This window comes from Anser cygnoides, chromosome 12, assembly GCF_040182565.1.
Source record: "Anser cygnoides isolate HZ-2024a breed goose chromosome 12, Taihu_goose_T2T_genome, whole genome shotgun sequence".
Taxonomy (NCBI): domain Eukaryota; kingdom Metazoa; phylum Chordata; class Aves; order Anseriformes; family Anatidae; genus Anser; species Anser cygnoides.
Genome location: NC_089884.1, coordinates 5488824 through 5514250, shown reverse-complemented (window position 1 = coordinate 5514250; position 25427 = coordinate 5488824).

Here is a 25427-nt window from a genome sequence, read left to right as displayed (position 1 = left end):
CATTAATCTTGAATGAGCAAGGAAATTATTAATATCCATTATTTTGCTTGCAGTATTTACTTCTGTTTCTACAAACATCTCAAGACATTTAGCAATTTTCAAATACTTTGCTAATGTTAATGACTCAGACAGATTTGAGAGTTTGTCTCCATTAACGAACATGAACAATGAAGGTAGAAAGTATGGGTGTCTTTTCAATGCCACTGGCAGTGCTATGTCACCTGAAACACCTTCCCTGGCAGGTATGTGGTGAGGGCTCACATTAGGAGATCTCATCACATGCAGACATTCTTGAGGAAATACTGCAATCCCACTAATTACTGCAATCCCACTAATACCTCGCGAAATACACCCATCACAGCTAAGCAGGTAGTTTCTCACTGTAAAATGTACTCTCGCATACCCTTATCACACACACGGAACGGTTACGGAGGACCTGAACAACCTTTGAGCCTTCCATGACAGCTGATTTGTATTGGCGTTTGGCTTCAGTCCATTATTTTTTTCCAGACAATTATTACTTCATTTTACGTACCGTGTATTACAAAGCTTGCTGTCTAGAGTGAGGTTTAGTACAGTATTCCCAACAGACTTGATGAAAATCCCACTGAAGCCAATGAAGAACCTCCCATTGACTCTCATGAACACTGGTGAAGGCCATGAAAATGATCCTGTGCTGTTATTTTAGGTTAACATCCATGTTGCTTCACCCCTTAAGCTGCGTATTATTTATTCACCCAGGAACTTTAACCATAAAACTGAGTCTCTCAAACAATTCCAGGTGTCCATGAAACACGAAGAGCACCATGGCTTTTGACAGGAACTTACACAAGATACTAAACCACTTCAAATAAAATAAAACACAGATGCAGCAAACTTCCAGCTCTGCAGTTTTCATGAGACTCGGTTGTTGACATGTGTATCCCTAATTGCCCTGGGACTCACCTTCCTAGTATAGTGGTAAGGAAAAAATAAAATAAAAACAACACACAAATCCTGTTAAGTAAGGAACACGGCTTGCACAAATGCTGCCTCATGGGACAGGAGTATAAAGGAGAAACTGGAGGCTGTGTATGCACAGAGGAAGGGAAAACCAGAAAGAGGAATAAGAGAGCAAAGCTGGAGCAGGTGGGCTGGAAGTGATGAACAGACAAATTTGAGAGAGAAGGGAGGGAACTGAATATAATGAGTAAAAAGAATCTGTAAGAATAAATGCAGCATTACTCAAGCTGACCTTCATCCAAAATTTTGCGGGGTTGTCTTTTTTTTTTATTATTATTTTATATTTTTTCTCCAAGCTAATAGGACTAGGCTTTGTGAACACAATCCTGTTCTATGCAGGCTGAAAACTTTGGGAGTAGTATCTTCCTCGTTGAGCTCACACACAGCTGTGTTTGGGTCCCAAATGCATTGGATCCAGGTATGTTCAACAGACCTGCCAGCTCTCCCAGTGTGGATACTACTCCGTGGTTTATAGCAGGAAATCTCTCTCTCTGTGCTGCTCTGAGCAGTGACTGAATACATTTGTCTAAACGCTGGATGCCTGGATATCCTGCAAAAATGGCCAGCTCACAAGAACGCTGAATCACATATGCATAGAGCACTGCATCAGCTTCACTGCACATATGATGCACAGGCCGTGTACAAATGTGCAGTATGCCTGACCCAGCTGGGATGTGTCAGATTTTCTCTGCATATATACATCAGCTGTGCAACAACCATCACTGAACGTAATGCTTTTGGACCTGCCGGCGTCAGTAGGTACATCTAAGTTTTGCTTGGCCTAAGGGGGCTCTGGCATCGCTTTTTGCCTTGGCCTTTCTGTAGCACTTGACTCTCCTCTCTTGTATCTATTTTCATCTCTGATTCACAAACCCTCCCTTGGTTTTGCTGTCCTTTCCAGGCAAGCAGTTTTGCTCTTTTTTTAAGCTGTCCTACAGCTAAAAATGCTCTTCCTATCAATGAGGTAAAGCCCTGTGTCTGCTCCCTTTTTCTCAGAGATTATTTGCATTCCTACCTAGAAGGCATCCGTGGTACTGAAGCCCGAGCCTTAACACACAGTCTCGTACTCCAGACTCCAAGGAAATTACCGTCTTCTAAATAGCTGAGGACAAATCTGACAGTCATGTTTAATTAATGATCAGCTATTGCAGTGTCCACTGCTTAGACCGGAATAGGTTCTGATGCTTACTGACCCTCCGATACCACCAGCCTGTAAAATACAGTCTGTGTATGATTTCATATCTACAGGGGAAAACATTACCAGGCAGTAGCTCCGTAACCTCACTCAGAACTCATAGGTAAATATAATCCTGAAAATATCACGCTATCATTACATAAAACATCAAATGCCAGATTATCTTCACCGTATTATAATAATTCCTCCTGGCACAGGAACTGATCTTGTCCCACTTAAGCTAATTTGAGTTTTGCTATTGAATTCAGTGAGTGGAAGATAAAACCCAGAGAGGAAACAGAATAAAAGAAGGAAAAGGAAGATGATTCACTATTAAATACAAAGTAAACTCATGCTTTTTGCTGTTCATGTGTAAATGTTCAGGGTGGGTTTTCAGAAAACCTGTATGACTTCAATGAATTTCCAGACTCTCGGTGCCAGAAGAACGCTGGTGACCAACTGGAGCATCCCGACTGCTCCATGGCTCTTTGCAGCACTCCTGTTCCAGCCTTCTCGCACTCCCCTCGAGACTCATCTGTCTCTGACATTAGCGACAAGGGAGATAGAGCAGCTGGGGAATCAATAGGGACAAGCTGAAAGTTATTTACAGATGTTAGCTGAGAAAATGGAAACCTGCAGAGCAGGGTAGTATATGCAACTCTGTATCTCAAAATAAGCGTTCTGCTGTTGTTAGAAATGGAAATGTTTTCTACCAATATTCAGCTTTTGCTGTGAGCAACAGCACCTACGCTCATGCACAATATTCTAATATTCCTGACATGGAAAGTCTAAACTCTCAAAGTGAAAGAAACGAGAAAGCACCATGGCATATTTCCAGTTATCTGCCGAGGCAAAATGTACAGTGTTTCCTACATCTCAGCTTTGTCATAGCTCCACAACAATGGCTTCAGCCACACACAGGATGTTTATGAAGATCTGAAGAGGGCAACTGCCATCAGCCTCAATGCCATCTTCAAAAAGCTCAACTAAATCCAAAATTTATTTTTAAATTTACTGATGAGCGTGTCCCGCGTCTATCCACGCTTCAGCCATTTCACTGGACGGCAGCCAATCTGCAATCATTTAACCTCATCACAAATAAACAGGCAGAGCTGAATCATAATCGTACTAACCATCATTACCACCATCCCATCCTTGATGCGAGGTCTGGGAGTATGACACACCACTGCCGTCCACAGATGTCTACTTGTTCCTAATCTTTTAATTTAAATTGATCACCTGAGTAAAATTACACAAGAACATGTTGTACTTGCAGGATGAAAGACGCACTCTGCAAATCTATGAACACTACGTCCTGGACAAATTGCCTATCAATGAGATTGGTAACATCACCCTTCTTACTACAGCCCATAATTGAATTCACAATTTGGAAAAAACGTTCTCTGTTATCTACTTCAGAAAACTCAGTGTAATTTCTAAATATTTTAATAATTCTCCTGCTCATAGAAAATAAATAACTCAGAAAATTATGACTGCTTTCTTCAGACAGGTTGAAAAAGATCATTTTTTTCTTTATTTATCCAACTACTTGGTGGCATATTCCAAACACAGTTTGTTCATATATACCAAAAATCCACGCTAATTTCATAATGGCCAATCTGAAGAACTATTCTGACTAAAGGAGACAGCAAAATTACAAAAATATGCCAGAAAAACAAAACGGAACTTAACATTTCCATAAAAATAGGCCTGAATTTCAAGACAGTTGTGCTTATCACTGGTGTGATAACTGATCTTAACACACAAAGCAGAATGGAAGTATCGGTCGCAAGGCAGATGTCTGCCTGGCCTCTGGCACATACCTCTCCTTTGTGTATGAGATTGCATAACTCCATGCTGGGTTTCTACACCAGCATTTTCAGGTGTCGTTCAAAACAGATATTCATGAGTGTTCTGTTTCCAAGACTGGCCTTAATCAGCCCGGTAATGCCTTCACAGTAGGCTCTTGCTCTCAGCCTTCTATTAAGGCTATAATTAATTCTGCAGTTCTAAATGTTCCATGGCTATAATTTATTTATGGGTCCAACATTTTCCTCATATCTGAAATTAGATTTTCAGCTCTTTAGTTTTTCCTAAATCTTCCCTTGATCATTCTCAATATATATGGCTGCTACATTGAGCATTTTTCTCTCTGTGACATCTTCAGAAAAGGCCTCTGGTAGCGGATTTTCTGGTCGAGTGCGTTGTGATAGTGTCACCCAGAGTAAAAGTCTGTGCTAGTTATTTGCTCTGAAAGGCTGACTCACTGCTATCATTTGCCTTTCCCTGTTTTAACTTGTCTTGAACAACACACTAGTATTACTATTATCATCAGACACCGCTCACTGTCATTAGTCTCTTTTCTAAAAATTAGAAAACGATGTTAGAAGTGCACGTCGTGCTTTCTTGATCTTTCTAAGCAAGGGAATACTGGGACCCCAATCTAAAAACAAAACAGTGAATAATCACTGTGGTATGATATATTTGTTTATTTCAGACACTACATAATCAAACCAGCCATGGTAAATGAACCAACATGGTACATAAAGCCAACAAATCCCAAAGAAGCCTTCCAGCCAGCACGCACACAGCCTGACATACTCAAGGGTTTTGCTGCAGCCCTCACTGCCAACCAGGATACTCACAGGGAAATAATCCCCTCGGATAATCTACCAACAAAATGAGCCCTACCTGTTTCTTTTTTAAGAACAACATGTATATGTTTACTAGTGTCTCAAAAATACCTATTTTGCAAACAGTTTTAAAGATGTGAGGATGGACACCGCATATTTTTCTGGCATTTATCTCTGCTGCCACTGTTTACATGCAAAGATAGCATGGTCTGAGGCAGGCACGAACCAAAAAGCCCGCTTTCTCCTTTCAGTTCGGTCACTGGCACGTGTGAAATGATTTGTTTTGCTTCAGCTTGGTCATTTATGCAGCACTTAGGAGAACTTTGGCTGAATCTCTAGTAACCACTCTTATAATAAAGATCTTATTATCTGTATAAACTGCTGCAGTCCATCTAGCAAATGCTGCTTGTACCCTGCGCTTCTCTGACAGGTACACTAATGCTGATGCATTACTATCTGATAAGTACAAGTTGATACTGGAAAGCTTAAACTATCCCAACTGAAGAGAAAGAGCTACAGACTTACATTATCGCTCAATTATTTTTTCGATAATAGGTATTATGCAACTCCATCTGAAGCATTTGCTTGTCTCTGTTGCCTCCAACATACCTTCTCTGTTTCAAGCTGGAGAATGGCATCGGCTGTGGTATTGGAGCCTACCTACCAATCACCCATCCAGAACACTCGTACAGGCTCAGCTTTTTCTGTTTCAAGGATGGGAAAGAAAGATCTGGTGTGTGAGTGCCTGGCTGTCAGAACACCTCTCATCCTCACCAGCTTACATCTCCTGAAGAAATGATCCTCTGTGTCTTTACACGTTACATCAGGGCACAACTGACAATATTATGGGAATTACGTATGTAGTGTAACAAGAGTTATGTTTGCTGATCATATGTTAAGAAAACAGGAAAGTCTCTTGGTTCGGTTTCAAGTGTGTAGGCAAACCAAAACCTATTCCTAACTGTCAAGAAACCATACTACACGCAGTCTGCCACACTAACGAAACCACGGAATGCCACAATGATCTGGAGTCTCCCTTCCAGGTTTATGTCACATTCATTCTCTCAGCTTAGAAACACATTTGGTTCACAGAAAAAAACAAGGAATGGCTTTAAATGAGTCATTTATACCTCATCCAAATCATGCTGCTCTGCAATGCACTGCAATGCTTCTCCTCCTAAAAGCAGCCGCTCCATTCAGCTCAGAGCCTGTTTTATTCGCAGCCCTCCGACAACTATTTTCCTCTGTGAGAGCAGAGCTCCCGGAGCACATTTGTGTATTCGATCCGAGCAGACATTTCCATGATGAGGGAACCACAGTGAAGGAGTGGGAGTAGAAGGTGGGTGTCAAAGAAAACCAAAGAGCTATCTTGAAAGCACATTGAGGACAGGAAATGGAGTTGGCTGTAACTCAGCTATGAGACCTTACTGATGACAGGGTGAGAAGGAAGTTAAATGACAGCATCAGAAGGAAAGGAGCGTAGTACTGGGACCCAAAATTACATGAAATTACTGGAAATTCCACTAACTGAATGGGATCAGGAAATCAACCTGATGAGGGCATAGCAGTCTCTGAGGGATGAGGGACAAGACTGATGTAGCTAGCAAGTCACTAAAAAATGATTCGAGACAAATTCAAAAGAGAACAGGCAGAGGGGTAAGAGTTTGTGGACGCCTGTGTGTGTACCACAGGCAGTGATACCAATAAAAATACTGAGTGCTTTGAAAAGCTCAGTCACCTGTGATGCTCAGGGAGAGAATCTCATGCTTCTTACTTCAGGGCATAGAAGAGGAACTAATTTAAAAAAAAAATAGAGCCAGAATACGGGTAAATATTGCCTTCAAATAAGTAAGTCCATTCATATTTTTAGAGAGGAAAACATATCTAGAGATAAAAAGGCCCCTGAGTTCAGCCTCATTTTAGGAAGTTGTAGGCAATCACACTGTGATTTCTAGAGACTTATTACGTCTGTACCTGAATGTCCTGTCAGGCTCTCCCAGCAGAATCTCATTGCAACTCCAGCACTTGAAGGAGCTGAATTCCTACAGAACAGAAGGGAAAACAGAATAAATATTTCAGCTTTATGCATTTATTTCAACATTACTTAGTTCTTTAAACATCTGTGATTGAAACTCCTCACAATCACTTAAATTCAAGTAGCAAGAAAATGATACTTCTGATTAGAAAACTAAATTAAAATACAATTAAAATAATTAAATGTGAAAACATGTATTAGCTATCGTTATTTTTTACCTTGAAAAAATCAGTGCCACCTGAGAACTAGTGCATCCAGCCATACAAAATGCATAATTTCTCCAAGCCAGGAATGTCAAAAATAATCTCCCCACATATTCAGCTCCACAGACTCCTACATAAATCACTGAAGATATCACCCTAAGGGGACTATGGATGAGTTGCCAATTTCTTTCTGGAGGCTTGCAACAAAACTCTCTCAAAACAAATTTTGTCAAATCATAAGATCAAGGGATGTTTTGGAAAAGCAGAGCGTTTTGCTGTGCTCCCTCCTATTGTGGCAAGAGACTCCCAGAGAATGCAAGTTAAATAGTTGTATCTGAATTGATTACTAACCCCCAAACCCACTGACATTAAATCAGCTGGTGACAGCTAAATCACGTAATTTTGCTATTCACACTGAGCAACAGATGCGTAGCCTGACATAGGAACCAGATTACCCAGTGAAACATCCCACTATCAAATCAGAGCAAACAGGCTTCATTACACACTCCTTCTAAAAGAAAAGACAAAATAGTTTAGCTAGCGCGTTTTAAAGGACTTATTTTCAGGACACTGAGTAACACAACACCAGCACAAGCAGCCCAGGAGTGGCCAACATGCCAAGCAGCAGTAGGACGGAGGGATTTACCATCGTGCATCACCAAGTGAGAAGCAAGCTCCCTGCAAAGACTCCCAACCAAATGCCACTGAACTTCCAAACAAATCTGCTGCGACTGCATTGCAACCTTCTGTGATTACTTCCCATGAATATTGTATCAAATGAAGATTGCTCACTGGAACGCTGAATTTTAAAGGAATGTTGCACAATATCTGAGGAAAGTGCATTGTGAATTTTTAATTTAAGTATCCGCATCAGAAACAAGTCTCTAAAAGTTTTTGGTCGTCCAATCAGATAGACATTTGGTGTGACTTGTGAGTGCCAGTAATACAATCATAACTTCAAGTGTTAAATAAGAACAACGAATCCTGAACAAGCATCAGAGCAAGAATTAATGAGACATGGCCTGCATTTTTCCTGACACTAAAATATTAGAATTGTAACTAATGACACTAGTATTTTTTTTTTATCTTTTTATTTGGTTTTCAGAAGAAAAAATACAAAGGGAATTCAAATTCTATCTTCCAGTATCAGCCACATGTAGCAATTTATGCAACTCCATCCCACTCCAACTCCTACTTACACCAAGAGAAGTTGATCCAGCTGATCCAAGCCAGCTGACTGAGCGGGAGTGGGATCCAGCTGACGGTGTTCTTGGAGAAATAAAAGAGCTGCAGCTCCTCAGCTAAATCCAGTAACAGGGGTTTTCTCATTCCGTTGAGCTACAAATGGTCCAAACTACACTAGGCCTTAATAAATCCTACTGAGTCATAAACGTACATGATAGCAAGCGTATCATGTTTTTCCCATTTTGGGTTTCATAAGTTATTTTTGCTACAGAAAACTATTGTGTATCTCACCCTACAAAAATATATATTAACCAGATGTTGCTTGGTAATCCCCAAACAACTCATATTTTAGCTTGTAGCACGCAGACATATTTTCAGCTGAAGAATTGAATAAAGAACATTAGGCATCCAAATACAGGGAGCAATTACAAAAGCATCAATGAGGCACTGAAGAAGGTCATTACTAATTAAGAAAGTAATTAAGAGGACATGACTGCAGAGCAGGGCGATATTTCCATACATTGTACAATTGATACAAGAATGTATCGTAAGGTTGATACGACTCCTGTTAATACCAGGTTCACTGTTAAATCACCTACAACTAAGACCAGTAATTTACCGCATAGCTTATGGAAAATTCCTTCCAAAGTCAAGATGATAGAAACAGAATAGCAATCAAAGTGATCAGAAAGCCTGCAAGGGGCACATATGAGCAGCCACAGGTTAGATTTCACCAAAAAGCCATTAGGCTCTTGCAGAGATTACGCTGAGCTAAGCCTTACCCCACAGCACCCTAGAGGAGCGGTGCTCAGGCTTGTGATGCAGAACAGCAAGTGAAGCACGAGGCCAAGTCAAATTTCTGTCAGCCTTTTGCAGTTGTGCCTCCAAAATAAGGGGGCTCTGCAGACAACCGTGCCACAGCAAGGGGAAAGGGAAGAGTTAACAGCATCTCCAGCCAAACGGAGCTGAGGCCAGCAGCCTGGGGAAACCTGGAGGGGTATCAGCCACAAAAAAAGACCCAAACCCACCGTTACAAAATGTGTGGGAAATTTAGGCCAGAATGAGGGTGGAAATGAATTACCTGTGTGCTGATCATCTTAAACCATCTTAAACTCAGCCCTTTCTTCAAGTCTGGGCTCGTATAGGTGCTGGTAAATTGGAAGGCAGCTTTTATGTGTTTTAGTGATTAAAAAAGTAGATGGATTGTGAGTGGCTGGACAGGTATGAATCAGTCCATCAGCGTATCAAGAAAAAAAAAAAAACATAGTGAAAACCTCACATCCTGCCAGACTTCAAGGGAATTTAACACATCAGGACATACGTCATACACTTCCAGATTAAAGCTTTCATGACCTTTGCTAAATCTCATTTTTCCTTCTCTTCCTTTATTTATGTGGTGACCCATAAACAACAACCTCTTCTTTCATAAACAGAAATTGTAAAATACCAGCTTACCATGGCCATGCATGTCTTCTTTCACTGTCACTCTTAAACAAATAAATGAATCATCTTCCTCAATCCCCTACAATATATGCCCTGACAAAAATGTTTGCTAAGAGCTACAATAGTCAGAGCCATTTCATGCTAATATTTCATGCTCTGATTATCTTTTTTCCAGTGCATTACCTTTAAAAAAAAAAGTATAACCTGTCCAACAATACTATTTACAGTTCATTTCTGTCCTGTGAATGTTTTGTGCTTGTTCATGATAGTATTCTTTATTTCTTTTGTTGATGACACTATCACCTGTCACTTCATCTGTCATTTACACCTCATTAATATCAATTGTGCCCTCAGGGGTGGGTTTTCTCATCAGAAAATGGCACAGAGGGTCTGCAAATGGAAGAAACACCAAGAATCAGCGCCAGAAATAGTAGAGACATCGCACCTCTTTCTCAGACCCTCAGATACTCCTGCGTGTAATTACAGTGCATTGACATTGCTCTACTCACCAAGGTGTTGGGAAGTCTAAGCCTTGTTAGGTTTAGCACTGAGAGACTCCTCCACTGTCTCACATGTACAGCCATCTGCCTAACTGCACAGTGATGGACTTACGTCCTATTTTATTGCAAATACGGGGTTAAGCTGAGGCAGGGGAAATTTAGGCTCGACATCAGGAGGAGGTTCTTCACAGAGAGGGTGGTTGCACACTGGAACAGGCTCCCCAGGGAAGTGGTCACTGCACCGAGCCTATCTGAATTTAAGAAGAGATTGGACTGTGCACTTAGTCACATGGTCTGAACTTTTGGGTAGACCTGTGCAGTATCAAGAGTTGGACTTGATGATCCTTAAGGGTCCCTTCCAAAGGATATTCTATGATTCTATGATTCTATGAAATGGGGTCTTACCAGACTTTGTAAGAGAGAGGAACTCCAAACATCCTCCGCTACAGCCCCAAAACCTCCATCCTAATTTCACTCGACAGCTTCTGATGCCTTTATATAGCACATTAGCATCTAGTCTGCCTCAGATTTTCCACTTCAGAGGCCATGCGTCTCCTTGTACTGTTCCAGTTCATCCACTGGACCCACTGCTGCCGTGTTGCACCATCAAGACGACCACTCACCCAGACAAACCTGGTCAGTCCTGTCACAGCTTTGGCAGCAGACGGCTGTACCTGTCACGTTAGATAAGCTACCCCATTTGCTTCACATTAAACAGCAGGGCAATACATGGAGGGCATCTGGCACGTGAGAAACCTTGGTGAAAAGACAGCTCTATCTAACACACGAACTATGAACAGAAAAAAAAAACAAAACTAGCAACTGGATGAACTGTATTCTAACATTTAAAATATTCCTCTTCTGAATGAAAACGATTTACAAGGCGAAATCACACGACATCACCTTACTAAGAGATGGCCCGTTCCTACCGTTGACCTCTCCCAGCCATCCCGTTTCCATCAGAAACACTCTCCATGTGATAAGAAGTTCAAAAAATTTCACGGAATACATGGAAATCTTTCACCAACCAACAGTCTGTGTGTCTTACTTTAGTTTTAACAGAAAATGTAATGATAAGGGTTTGAAAATCTGTAAGCACAGCCTACGGGACACACTCCAAAATATGACAAGCCTTCATATTAAGTCTTTATTCATCTTTGAGGAAAGATATTGTGTGGAGAGTACACCGTTTGTGATATTTTATCTGAATAGACTGATGTGACTGGCCTGTATGTAAATTGTTGTCGAGTTACAGCTTTTAATTACCTAAGTAGCCAGGATCCTATTACCCTCATCTCTGGAAACATGGGAGCTCTTCTAGCAAAAATAATTGCAGCAAATGCCAGAAATAAACAGGGAAAGGCAACCAGGTAGGGTGGTGGGCATCTTCCGAAGCGATGATTATTTGTACCACAATAACTCACTTCTGTAACTTAATTGATTTAATGAATCAAATGTTAAACAAGAGCTGCAAGATAAGGTCAGGATCTCAGGTTTTATGACTGACCCAAAACTACAAATATCAGTTTACATAGTTCATAACACCATGAGAACTTACAGCTCAGAACATCAAGGACTCTTCCAAGAGAAGTTAGTCAAAACATGACAGAATTGCTATCTTCTTTCTCTCATCTCCCAGCACTCAAAATAAAGATTTTTTTGTCCCCAAAAAAATGCAAACTTTCAAGCTATTTTCTTAAGTTTAACCATTTTGATCATTTTGATTGGAGTTATTTTACTGCACTAAAAACTTAATTTTTTCACTTGGTAAAAAATTTGTTTTTAATATATAGAAAAGTTTTCATAGCAAATTTTCAAGAAGCATTAAGTTTAAGTTTCTACTCATTTGTTAAATAAAAACAACCAAAAGAGTTTTAGGAGAAGGGCAGCACAAAATTCAGAAGGAAGTGCAATCTCCAACCCAGAGTGTAGCAGCTCGCCTCAAAGCAAATGCGAATTACTAGTTTAAGTGGAGGTCTGTGTTACCACATCTGCAATGCTTTTCCATTCATGCTATGCAGATTATTAGCGATCGTGTATTTGACTGGAGTGTGTACATACACAAATTCACTTAGCTTTTAACCCAAGCAATAACACCATCTCAGCAGGAAGCTGGGGGGATAAAAACATTCAAGATCCCACAGCAATCCTCCTGCTGCCGTAATACGAGATAGAATTGACCGAAGTTTCTGCCTATCACCATGCTTACCCGTTAGCTCTGGCAATGCAGCGAGCCCCACAGGTGCAGGGCAGCATTTTCAAAACCCCCAAAGTGGTTTAGAACAGCGAGCACAGAAGCAGTTGCTGTTCCTGGTCAGCTAATACACGCCTGGCCGCAGCACTCATCATTTTTCTGTGGCTTAAGGTAAAACGTTGCCACACGTTCAGATGATCTTTAAATGGGATATTTGTGCAAATACCAAAATCATGCATAGATATCATGACTGCGTCTGCTAATGACCAACTAGATACTAATAATTGTGCTTAACTGCACACGCAGTAGAAAACTAGATCCAGGTGGTGGAATGCAGAATTAAAAGCGAGTATCTGAACAAAAGTTGGTGGGTTTGTTTTTTTGTTTTGTTTTGTTTCTTTTGTTTTGTTTGCTTGCTTGACTTGTTTTTTACATAATCTTAACAGATTAGTGTCCCCTGTTGTGGACTGGGGATGTTCTGGGATATATCTCGCATGATCTTTATTACCTCCTCTACTGGAGAACTGACAGATTTAATCAGTTTGTACTTAAATATTCTAGAGATGGAAATTCTGTGTCAGGCCAAAGTATTAATATTGCTTAAATACTATAAAGCAGGTGCAGTATTTCAACTCTAAGGTGACTAGGAAAGAGGCATTGTATAAAGCATAATACAAACATTTCGTAGTTGGGACTTCTGCTCCTACTCTTTTGTTATTATTTTCTTTCATTATTTAACTTCAGTGTTGATAAAAAGTCAGCTCGTACTGGAAATTACTACTTAATATTTCAGGAACTCCACACTTTTTCTCTTTTTTTGCTCCTTTGTTTATGTTCTTGAAGTAACCAATTGCTTTTTAAAAGAATGGATTCCTTTTTAACTATGAATTACACAGTAATCTAACAAGGAAGGAGAGGAATTAGTCATAAAAACAATCGTGTGTTTAAGCACAGAAGAATGCGTAGAGCCGGATAGTAGGGGGTGGGAGGCCGAGACAGATACAAAGCTGCCATAGCTATTTTAATCAGCAAAAATAATATCGTAGGGGAAAAAAAAAATGCTAAGCCAGCTTCATAGCCAGCAGAGGGAGCCAGGAAAAGCCCTTAGTATGCAGAGTTGAAGAGTAAAGACAAATTAAAATAGATGCATCTCTTCTCACACCTTTGCTCGCATCTCCACCTCTTTGCTGAAAGCGATACTCTTGGATTCTTAATATGAATCATCCATTTCCACCAGGGCATAGTAGATGCAATGAAGTATCTTTAAATGTTTCATACCTACTTTCCACCAGATGCCAATAGGATTTCTACAATTTACAGAGAAAATGGAGACTGCTGCATGGACTTCGATGTCTTATCTACTTCAATCTTCATTGCAGAAACAAAAGTTCTCCTGAAGTATTCTGCGGGGCTCAGCCACAAAGAGAATGCATGCCCCGACCCACGGCTCGTGCTTCTCCCAAAATTCTTACCCAGATGATTACCTGGAACCAGGTGACAGAGACTGACACTGCACCTGAGTGGTGAAGTGACTAATACTGGATTAACAATGGACTTAGACGTTGCTGTTATTCATCAGATAGGAGAGCAGGAAACTTGAAGCATTATTCAGCCAGCAACATAAATGACTGAAGAAGTTACAAGACAGATTAGTAATATCACATAAATCTTTTTTTTTTCACTAAGCAAACATTAGTTCACAACGAGTTGTAGAAAAACTCGGCCACACTTCTTTCACTGGAATTTGTCTTATTTATGCAGCTCTGAAAGTCTGACCCAGAGCTGGGCAAATGCTCCTTTAAAATAAAATCCAGAAAACATCCTTTGTGGATTGTTTTTGTTGATTTGTGTTTTTTTTTTCCTACATTGCATAAATGTAACATTTCTTGGGTGCTCATTACCATCTCTGCTCTTCAGCCACAAAATCACATAGGTAACTTTATTTAAGTGAATAATCCAGAGCCTGAATGGACTGGTCTTTCACGGAGGTGATCAGCACTTAGAGCAGGATTGACTTTGGGAAGAAGGACTGACTTTGGGCAAGTCATACATAACTTTTTTTTTTTTTTAATTATTATTTTTTTAAACACCATAAGCACAATATTTGTTCCAGAACATCTTAATTTTTGTGCAGAACACCAGAGTAGCCCCGCTAGGTTCAGTCTGACAATTGCTTTACCTTGGCTCATCACAGATACAAGGTTCTGCAGGGAACAAGTGAGAATGCAAGCATTTCTGAAAAAAATAAATAAATAAGAAGTTTCCCATGGTTTCTGGAAACAGATCTTTGTCTACTACTTCCAGAAAGCTATGTTCACATTCATAACCCTACAGGTTTACAAAAAAAAAAAAAAAAAAACATTTGAAACACACTATAGTGTTCAGAAATAGCATCACTTATCCCATCTGAAGGACTTCGATCAACATTAGGCACTTACAATGCACTGGCTACAGTGAGCCACCACGGACCAGGATTTTTTTTGAAACTATTATCTTGTAAACAATTCTGAAGTGCAAATAGAATCAAGGAAATGTCAGTCTACTCATGAGCATGCTGTTATCAGAAAAGGCTGGAATATGATTTATAAAATCCAACTCTTCGTAAACTGGCCGTATTCTTCTGTGCCCTCTTGGAATGCCAGAACGAGCAGAAACAGGCATTTTAAAAGTCTGTAACTCAGTTCTAAGTGCACTTAGGACAAAAATGATTTACTGAAGCTTACGTCATGTGCTATTATTTTCCACTATGACACAGAATCATAGTTGTTTGGCCCATAACAGTGATACGCAAACATCTTCTGTCCCAAGCATTTGCTCTGTGGCAAGAAGTACAGAGCACATTATGTTCTCAGCTCTTCGAGCAATGACAGAGGACTATTCTACTGGCTGAGCAGAAGAGAAAGGAAGAAAACTATCCATGGCTTGTATTTATAGAGCCTTTTTCTGTAACTACATAAATGTTGCCTGTTCAGCTGCATGCTGTAGATTGCAAATACTGCCTGATCTACCTGACTTATCCCGAATGAGAAAGTATTTCACTTAGCCTTTGCTGTTGCTTACTACAACTTCCCTTTGGTTTTTCCTGAATATTACCTAAAAATCTTGTCTGAATATTTTGCAATGCTGTAAAACTGTGATAAATCTCAATTATAAGGAAATACTTCACAAACAGGTCAGAAATTCTTTTTTTTTTCCTTTTAAATGTGGTGATTACAATAGTCCTGGTGTTTTTCCGCTTTGCGAAGCATGTTCTTGTTCCTAAGAGATACCGATATGTGTGCCTTACCAATGTTCTTTATCTTAAAAATAGCATTAGTAATACACAATATAGCAGTTGCTTTGGTAACTGATTTTTTCCCCTTTTAAAGGCTGAATAAATAGTTGTGTAATACACATGTAAATTACCAGCAAGTATGTGATTGCATTGGGTCTGAAGCAACTTTCATACCATATTTGTTTTCTGTTTTTCCACGAATATGCATAAATGTTGTGGTATGACATGCTTACTAAGTAAGTAACTTTTGGCAGTGTGGCATGTTGTGATTAAAGGAGGTTATTTGAAAAACTATGAGCAGAAACTGCAAAAATAATAAGCGTTGTGAAAAATAAGACTTCAAATAATTTCATTCTACCAATAACCTTCAACTTAACAAGAGTCCCACCTGTACAAAAACTTAGGGAATTAAATAACTATAACCTGCATATTTTGAGCTGAATCCAGGCCTGTTGCTTTGTTATTCAGGTACAAAGCGACTAAAAGAGCAAACCTTAAACTGCACAAAACTATTAACGTCTGGTTCACAACCTACTTTCTTGTGCGGACCGCTCAACTTTCAGGGCAGCCACAATCCTGAGCAGTGCAATCCTGCACTACAGTGGATATATGGGACATCTGCACTGTAATATCCCAAGGAAGCAGAGGAATCTCCCTGCTCTCATAATACCCTGTGCAAAGACAGGGAGCAGCTAATCAAGGGCCAAGTAATTCCAGCTGACTTCTCTACCAAAGTCCCACCGACCCCAGTGAGAGGAAGGAAGGCACTGTGTGACTCCTGGCAAAATGAAACACATGACACCAAGCAACAACGTTTCCACTGAGAAAGCACTTGTTACTAATTTAGAATTGCAGAAGATTTTTGCTTATATATGTGCATACTTCGGCATAAGACAGAAAAAATGATCAATCATGCCACTGTGTTACACCTAGAAATAAGAACAGTTCTACCCCTAAAATGAGTGCAAACACATTTGATCTCAACTATTACCATAACATCTCTCCAGCTACTTACTTAAAATAATGTATTATTTTATTACTGAGAGCATTAAAATGACATGTTTCTATAGCAAAGACTTAATTAAAATTCAGATTATAATAATAATTTAACGCTGAAGCATAGAACTAAACTTCTTTTGTTATAAATTCAAAAGAGTACATTAGCACTGATATATGTCAAGAATATGCCGTACTATCCCATTTGTGAATTAAGTGCATATTAGAGCAGATGACCCTATTCTTATTCCTGCTAATAATGGCCAAACTACTATTCAAATACTGCCTGACTGTACCAGAGAAAGAATGAGTAAGTAAATATTTTCTAAGAATGATTCCTTACAAAGATATTCTCAACAGATCTACCGTTTCTAAAACCCAGATGCAAGGGCTACCAAAGTCAACTGAACAATTCCTGCGAGTTTTGGCTCTAGGCCATAAGAAAAGAGATTGCTTTGGAAGTGTGGTGGTCCTGCCTCGAGTATTTTAAGAATATAAGGACAGTGGGTCCAGCAGCAGTTTCAGGCTTCAAGGTGTTAAAGGTCCTTCAAGGGTGACAACGCGGTAAGAAAATGTGGAATAGACATGAAATTAAACATAAAGACTTCTCCAAAAAATACTCGGTCTTATCAAAGATACTAGTAAATTGGACATAGGTAGTAGCTGACGCAGCTGACAGGAGTGACTTTGTGTAACTCCAGAAACATTTTAATCCTTTTGCATTGATTAATGTTAAGAATTTATTCTTTTTTCATCAACCTCCGAAAAAGATTGCCCCATTTCCATTCAAAAGGGCGATACTTCACAATGACAAGTGCCATGGTTTACTCTCTCTATGTGGATAATCAGACATTGTCAAACATCATCCTTCCTATCGTCACTTCAGAGGAAAAATGTAAATTGGCTTTCATTGTGTTTAATTTTCTACTTGCATGTCCATACTTGCACCTCAGTCTGCACAGGAATTTAAAAAGAATTTTATTCACTCCCATCATTTTTTCTGTATGTGTGACAGTGCAGTGAGCTAAAACATACTTTTTTTTTTTTTTTTTTTAATTGGATTCACACTTCCAGGCCCCTATGAAAAAGATGTTGATGTTTCCAAACAGCTATGTCATGTAATCTGATGTCCAGTGGGACCCGGGCTCATTTAATGCTTGTTACATGTGATTGTCATGTTTTCTCTACTCCAGCTTCTGACATTCCACACTAATTTAGAACACGCAGCGTCATTACTCTGCTCTGATGCCTTCACATTAGCTAGCAGTTTTACCAAGTGAAGTACTTCCCTTTTATCACTATAGGCAGTGAGTTTCATGTGATCTTATTTTCAACAGCAAATTACTTCCTGTTGTGAGTTCAACTGTTCGAAACACTCTGCAAAGAATCCTACACTGCAGGAAATAGTCCTGTTCTATTTAAATATTTGCTAGTTATAGAAATTACTTCCTTTCCAATTGCTTTGCTTCTTTTGCTTTTTAAATTGTTCGGTTTAATTATCAAACTGCTTTCAAGTACAGGATAGCTGGGTTATTTTTTTAAGAGTACTATTAGTTTTGAGTTATTTCTGTAACTAGTACCTGTTTTTATTAGATGCTTCTCACCTCCCACAAAAACGATTTGAAAATAATTACAGCATCAGAATAAGTAACACGGGTATAATTAAATTTTAAGGGATAAGTTTAAGTGACAACTAAACAGTGATTTTTTCATTCTAATAGACAGACCTTGTCCCTTCAACCCCTAAAAAATCAAAATAGCTAAACATTTCCTTCTTTTTTTTCGTATCAAAGCCAAAACTTATTATAATTTTATTTAAAATGGGAAAGAAGACAGTCTCATGTCAGATTAAGTGCATTAAATGACTCCTGGGGATATTTGATTAAATGTTTTGGAGGCAAGTGCACAGTGACATGAGCCTAATGAACTACCAACAGCTCTGATTTGATCCAAATGACACCACTTTAAGGTTATTTAGAAAGGTCACTGTAAAAATAACATCGTGTTTTTAGCATCAGCTTCGATACCTGCTTGCTCAGTAGAGCAGCACACACCAAGCAATGACAAAAGCAGTTTTATGAAAGTTGAGTAGTTACGGCTTAACTCTGTCGTTTACATCAGGATCTAATTATAGAAGGCTGGGTCACGCCGCTGGCTCTGCCGGCTTCCTCCAGCACACCAGCCCGCGCGGCAGACGGGGAAAGCCTACCACGGGCACGGCTCTCCACCTGGCAGGAGCCACGTCTCCACTCCTGGTCAGAAAAGGAGGTGCGTTTGTTGTTTGATTTCACGTGGGACCATCTCTGATTCACCTCTGCTCAGAAAAAAAAAAAAAAAAGTATAGGAAACAATCATAATTCTACAAGATCTTATTCTTTGCCCATTCAAAGCTCTAAATGCAGACTTTGCCCACCAACATATTTTAAGAAATCCAATTGAACATGTGAAATAATCTCTAGCATTGCCGTTTTTTGTGGGTTTTTTTTGTTTGTTTTTAACACAACCTACTTGATCACTTTGTTGCGAAATAAAGGAAAAATCCACAAACAATTTTGATCCACAGAAAGTCACATCTTCACAGAGGCGAGAAGTTCAGACGTAAGTGCTGCTTTCCAAATTACACCAAAGACCTGTCTTATTTGTCAATTTACAGGAAATTGTCTGCTGTGCAATACGGTTGTGAAAACAACAGAACTGCGTAGAGGAGGACAGCACTTTGTAAAAGAGGAGGCAGCCCTGAAAATGAATACGGAAACCTGCACTCAAGAATGCATGAAACTCCTTAAGTTTCTTGTGCAGAAATCAAAATATTAAATTATCACTTCTTCAGCAGCCAATGCCCAAACTGTCACTGTTAGTAGTGTCACTACAACACTAGCTCATTCTCTATTTTTCACTTGCTAAGCTTCAAAAATTTGGTCTATTCCTTTTAGCTAAACTTTTAAATTCAGTCCATTTACCGTGTTTTAATTTCACAAATGCAAACAGAAAGGTCTGATTAAACAAATTTTTTACCAAAAGGATAGTAATTATTGACAGAAAAAATATAGTGCGTTTTTGGTATCTTTTTTGTAGGCATCACCACTAACCTTTCCCAAGACTGTTTGGTCCTGACTTATGACATTTCAGTCCTGGGACTTTTATGATCGCGTTAAACGTTGCTTTTCATACACCTGTCAGTTACAGATTACAACTGAAACAGTTTCTATTGATGGAATTTGAAGCTAATTTCTCCTTAAGAAATAAGTATACAACTATACGTAAATGAAGCAGCTGTAAAGTATTTATTAAATCCATATTTACTGATGAGTGAGCCCCAATTCTGCCTGTGCTGAAGAATTGCACTGTTTGAAGGAATGGAAATGGTATTAAATGGAGGATATTACACTACAAAAGAAAACACAGTATCTTCACTCACTAAACTAAACAACAAGAGGGTCCTGAAAACTTAAGCAGAAGGCCAAGATCTTACAATTCTCCTTGTAATCAAGGTGATAATTTTATATGACTGAATTAAAAACAAAAGAAGGTGCCTACTCATTGCTGAAAAACTGTTTGAAGGTCAAATTCCTCTGCAGCTGCATAGAAGTCACCTGCATTTCGCATAAAGGGCAGAACTGGCCCTGCATTAGGAAATGAAAATAACTCTCATATTTAATCTGATATTTCCTCTGCTTCTAGGTCTTTAGTACATGTGTATACTGATGTTATCCCATAAATTTATAAATCTGAACGGCCCAGTCTTCAAACAGACAGTCTTCCAAAGAAATAATATATAAGCATAAAAGAAGGGAGGCAATAAAAATGTTTACAAGCTTGGTCCATACAAACATTTTCTGGCAACTAAAATTATTGTATTATTTTAAAGGATTATGAAGTTAAATGAAGGCAAAAAAAAAAAAAAAGATACCTCAAATATATGATGATTCTCCACATGTTCGGTGCAGGACAGCAGTCCTGCCTCAGTCAGCAGAACAGTCTCACTGTGCTGCCAAATTCTTGTAGGTTAATATTTACAACAGCAAAGAGCCTTGCAAAAAGATATGTTTTCTACTGGTATAAATGATGCAATGGACTTCAAAGGAGTCACCCCTTCAAATGGAGTCATCTCCTTCTGTCTACACTAGGCCCAAACGAATTCTTATATTTCTTTCTAATAAGGAAAGCTTTGCATCTCTCCCTGTCCAAATATGCATTAACAGCACGGTCAGAAATTTTAAAGCATATTGAACTGGAGAAACTCAGAGCTTAACACAGGCTGGAAGATTCATGTTAATGGTGGTTGTCCACAACATGAACCCCAGAAAATTAGGTGACCAGCATTATACCAGTCAAGGAAAGTTTTTTTAATCTGCTTTTACATATATAAAATGACTGAGTATTTAATAACAAATGGAGACAATGACTCTGGTTCTAGGAGCTGGAGATAGCCTACTGAGGAATATTTTGAAAACCATTCTACCTTGTTGTTTACAGTTAATTACAGTATGAAAAACTCTCCAAATAATACTACATTGCTTCAGCTTATTGGGAAGAAGAATGACAAGTTGACCAGACGTCAATGTTATTACCCAATAATGCAATATGATTCAGCAGCCTTTCTCATCTATCCTGAAAGCTGCTAAACTGAAATATCTACACAAATATTTCCATCACTAGTGCAAATAGTAGGAAATATGATGGCTGGTCTCGATGCGAGGAAGCGTTGCTGTCCCATAACCCTGGGGGCTGACACCTGGGGATCCACCACTGCTGCACGGGCTGGCACAGGAATCGTCGCGAGTCCACTGGGGACACTGAATTCTGGATCCTGAAGGGATCTGGGCTTCATGCCAAATTCTTAGTAAATCATAATTAGGAGCTCAGATGTTGGGAATTGGTATAATGATCATATCCAAGTAGGGAATTTGGTTCCAATCCCCTCGCTTTACCATACAAATAGAAGAATGACCACCCAGCACTGAGAAAAGCTCAATTTAGCGATGCATATTGCTCAGTTTAACAGAGTGAATTGCACTTAATAATCTTCTGCTCTCAGAGCAATCTGTCTCCTGAACAATTCTACTTCATCATAGCGAACTAGTTCAAGAAGAAATTATGTTAACCTTGGCATTAAAATCCTCAGTAAGATATTTAATACTCACTTCTGGACAGAGAAATAAGGTCATACAAGACACAGTGCTCTGAACCCTTTTTTCCCCTTTGTATAGATTTGCAGCCATATTGGGGACCTACAAACACAGTAAGAAATCTATCAGACAGAAACAGAGCCTCTCCTTCACTAGAGCCCTACTCGGTGCAGAAGACAGAGCAGATATTAGGAAGGAGAGAGATCCTGGGCTGAGGTCCAGCTCTGAAGCCCCAGCAGGGAGTCCTCCTACAGTAAAGGATTTCTCCGCTAGCAGTCTGTGGCCAAACCCCATGCCCTTTGTATAATGGAACATACAGACCAGAACGTCAGCATCCATTCCAAGAATTGTGCCAGATATCAGTTAACAAGGAGACTCATTTTTACATGTTTTATAAACGCTGATGGCATTTATGTGAAGGCTTTGGGCTTCGCTGGAGAACGAGTATGAAAGAGCCCACTTTACTTCCTCCACTGAGGTTGCTTTTCTAGTTCCGAGCAGCAGGACTGCAGCAGAATCAAGATAAAAGAGCAGGTCATGCATAATTAAATATTAATTTCTACCAAGTTTTTAGAAATGCCCATAATATTATTCTCAGTATGTGCGAGAACTTGTCTATTTCACTGCTTTTGTCTGGAGAGCTTTGCTTATGCTAACCTGTTAGTGTTTTCAATACTGTGAATTTATTTTCACTTCTTATAACTGATTATCTAAATTAGATACGATTTTTCTTCAGCAGAATAATTTTCTTCGAAAAATTGGTCTAATATTAGAAGTAATTTTATGCTGGCTGTATATTTTGAGGGAGATAATGTATTTTCCTGGTATTTTTTTTTTAATCAATTCCGTGTTTGGACACATTCTGCTTACACTGAAGTCCGTGTGCACTCTGCCACTGACTTAGATGGGAAACATTAAGCCAAAACCAAGAGTGTGGCAAATGCCATCCTCGATCCTTGGGCTTGAGCAGGCATTTCTCCTTTTTTCTTTTTTTTTTTTTTAAATCAGTTAGATACCATATCCAGCAGAAATACATTCCTTGTTGTTAGCCCGTTCTTTAACAGCAAAATATTTGACCAATGCAACATTTTTCTACTGGGGTATTAATGGAAACCTTATTACAGCTCCTATTATGTATTTAAACTATTTGCCAATTTCTTCTCAGCATGTGAAAACCCTTATTTGTGAGCAATGTGCTTCGCACACTGGGAGTATCCCGAGGAAAGCAGTTACTGCATACACCGTGGTTACAGTGTAACGTCCTCCAAAGTATAAAAGCATTAGACAAAACAGATGAGAGTAGCTTTTCTTGCTGCCAGAGTCTGCAAAGAGTTACCCTCTAAAACCAGCTGTACCAAAGGCTGACCTTTCTTAAAGGAACTCAGTCACATTCCAGTTGGCAACACAGTGATTTTATCAAAACACCTCCTGTTTTCAGAATGAATCTCATGAAATTTTGCTGAATTTGCTTTAAGTTAAATCTTCGCTGGTAGTATAGTTTCTCTGTCAGGAAATAGAAAATATTGAATCATTTGTTCTTTATGATGGAAAAGGCAAGGAACGGATTTGCACATATCTGTGATGCCTCCTGAAGTTTTATGGACATTTATTTTTCTTTAAAAATACCTAGCAGATGGCCCGCAAGTTTCCAGAAACGATCACAAAAGTTGAGCTTATAGGTCAAACCATCCTCTCTGAATATTAACAATGGAATAGCTGTTATTTGAAAACTAAAAAACCACAGCCCTATTGAAATATTCCACTATAAAAAAAAAAAAAAAACAAAAAAAACAGGCAAATTAAAATGTGCTAACACCTCCTTAGAATTCAAACCCTTCAAAGAAAGAGTGGAAAAATCCTAAAACCAGACTAAGGGACAGGAAAAGATGATTAGGGTTATTAAAAAAAAAAAAAAAAGTTCAAGAACAGTTGTTCAAACACCTTTTGAAGCCTTGAAGCCGGGATATGGAACAAAATGGGAAATAAAATGCCCATTCTAGAACACAGCACAACCCTCTTGCAAGCTAATCACATGAGCAATGTCTGTATACAAAACTCAGGAAATCAGGCTAAAAAAAAATGAGAGCATTTATGACTTCTGTAATGGCAAAGAAATGCCTCAAACCAAAAAAACATATTAAATTAGCAATCATTTGCACCAAACAACTAAAGCAATATTTTAGAAGTCAAGTTCAAAATGTTTCTTCGTGTTTTGAAAGTGTTTTGGATGATCAAGCTCTGCAATTCAGTTAGAGAAACAACCTCACAAAGCTTCTCAGTTCATCAGAAACTGTGCTTGGGTGGAAGGTCACAGACTGTTCCACACCCAGCTATGTGATTCATCTCAGACCCACTAGGAAATAGAAAGTTTTTTGTTTTGTTTTCTTATCCTTATCTTCAGCGCTTAGCATTTCACAATGTACAATATATGCTCAACTAGAGCGAAGTTATTCTTTATTGTGCTAGCTTTCAGCTGCGGGGAGGGAAGCTCCGTCATCATGACTAAACATCATTTTACTGGGGTAGTCTGCACTACAAACTGCCCCACAAAGCAAGGCACAAACACGTTTCCATCTTTTGTTGGAGCTGAACCTTTCTGGGTAACTTTCTTACAGCTCCTTCCTTCTCCTGTTGAAGCCTTGACCTTCCTTTAAGAATTTCTCCATTAGTTGTCCCAGTGAAGGGACCAGAAAGGACAGCTCTGTAAAGGAGGCTGCATGATGGGACCTTCCTGCATATAGGGAAATACCTCAAACCAGAAGCGATAAGAATCAAAATTTTTTTCTGAGGGCTCAGCTGAAGCCACAAGTTGGTTCAACGTCCCGAGCTGGCCGGGAGGTGTGGCACCCCTCCTCAACTCGATGGCAATGCTTGGAATGGAGAAGTGACCGATGCAGCCCAGAAGAGGCTGTATTCAGCTGGGCTCTGCCATTACAGATCTGACATCTTAATGACAGGTTGGGCTCCAACGCTCCTGCATGAAAACATTCTTTTGGAAATTAAAAAAATCTTTTGATGCTTTGAATTTTTCCCCCCAAAATAATCTTCGTAATTTTCTAGAAAGTTATATCACTGCCATACAGTTTTATGAGCTATTTCAAAAGTCTACCTAAGGTATCACTTACTATTCATTTCTATGGTAATTCTAAAAGTTTCCATGGGACTTTATTAAATTCTTGTAGAATCTTACTATTCTTGTTCCTATTAAATTTCATAGCATTTTTCCACAGGGGTTTGCAGTCTGTTAAAGCAAAAGCCTGGAGTCAGTATAATCTAATTTGGACATTCTGATGAATGAATTTAAAGGGAAAAATTGAGTCATCATTAATTTATAACACATTGCCAGACTTAACAGTAAATACCGATCACCACAGCTTTGGAAATATCTATCACAAAGCTTATGCTCCAAGTCTTTTACTAACTGGTTTGCTATCACAAACAAGTAATGTCAACAATTACACGCTGACGTAAACAGCTAAGTATTTGCAATGGATTCCAAGCCCTTATTCTTGAAAAGATGATTTTAAAAGACCAAAAACTTAGCTTCTTCCCCCAAATATTCTTATATAAAAAATAAACAACAGCAACAGAAGCAAGCAAACAAAATAGTTCAGTATCATCTAATTAGAAAGCAGAAGCTTTAGCCTGAAACAAACATA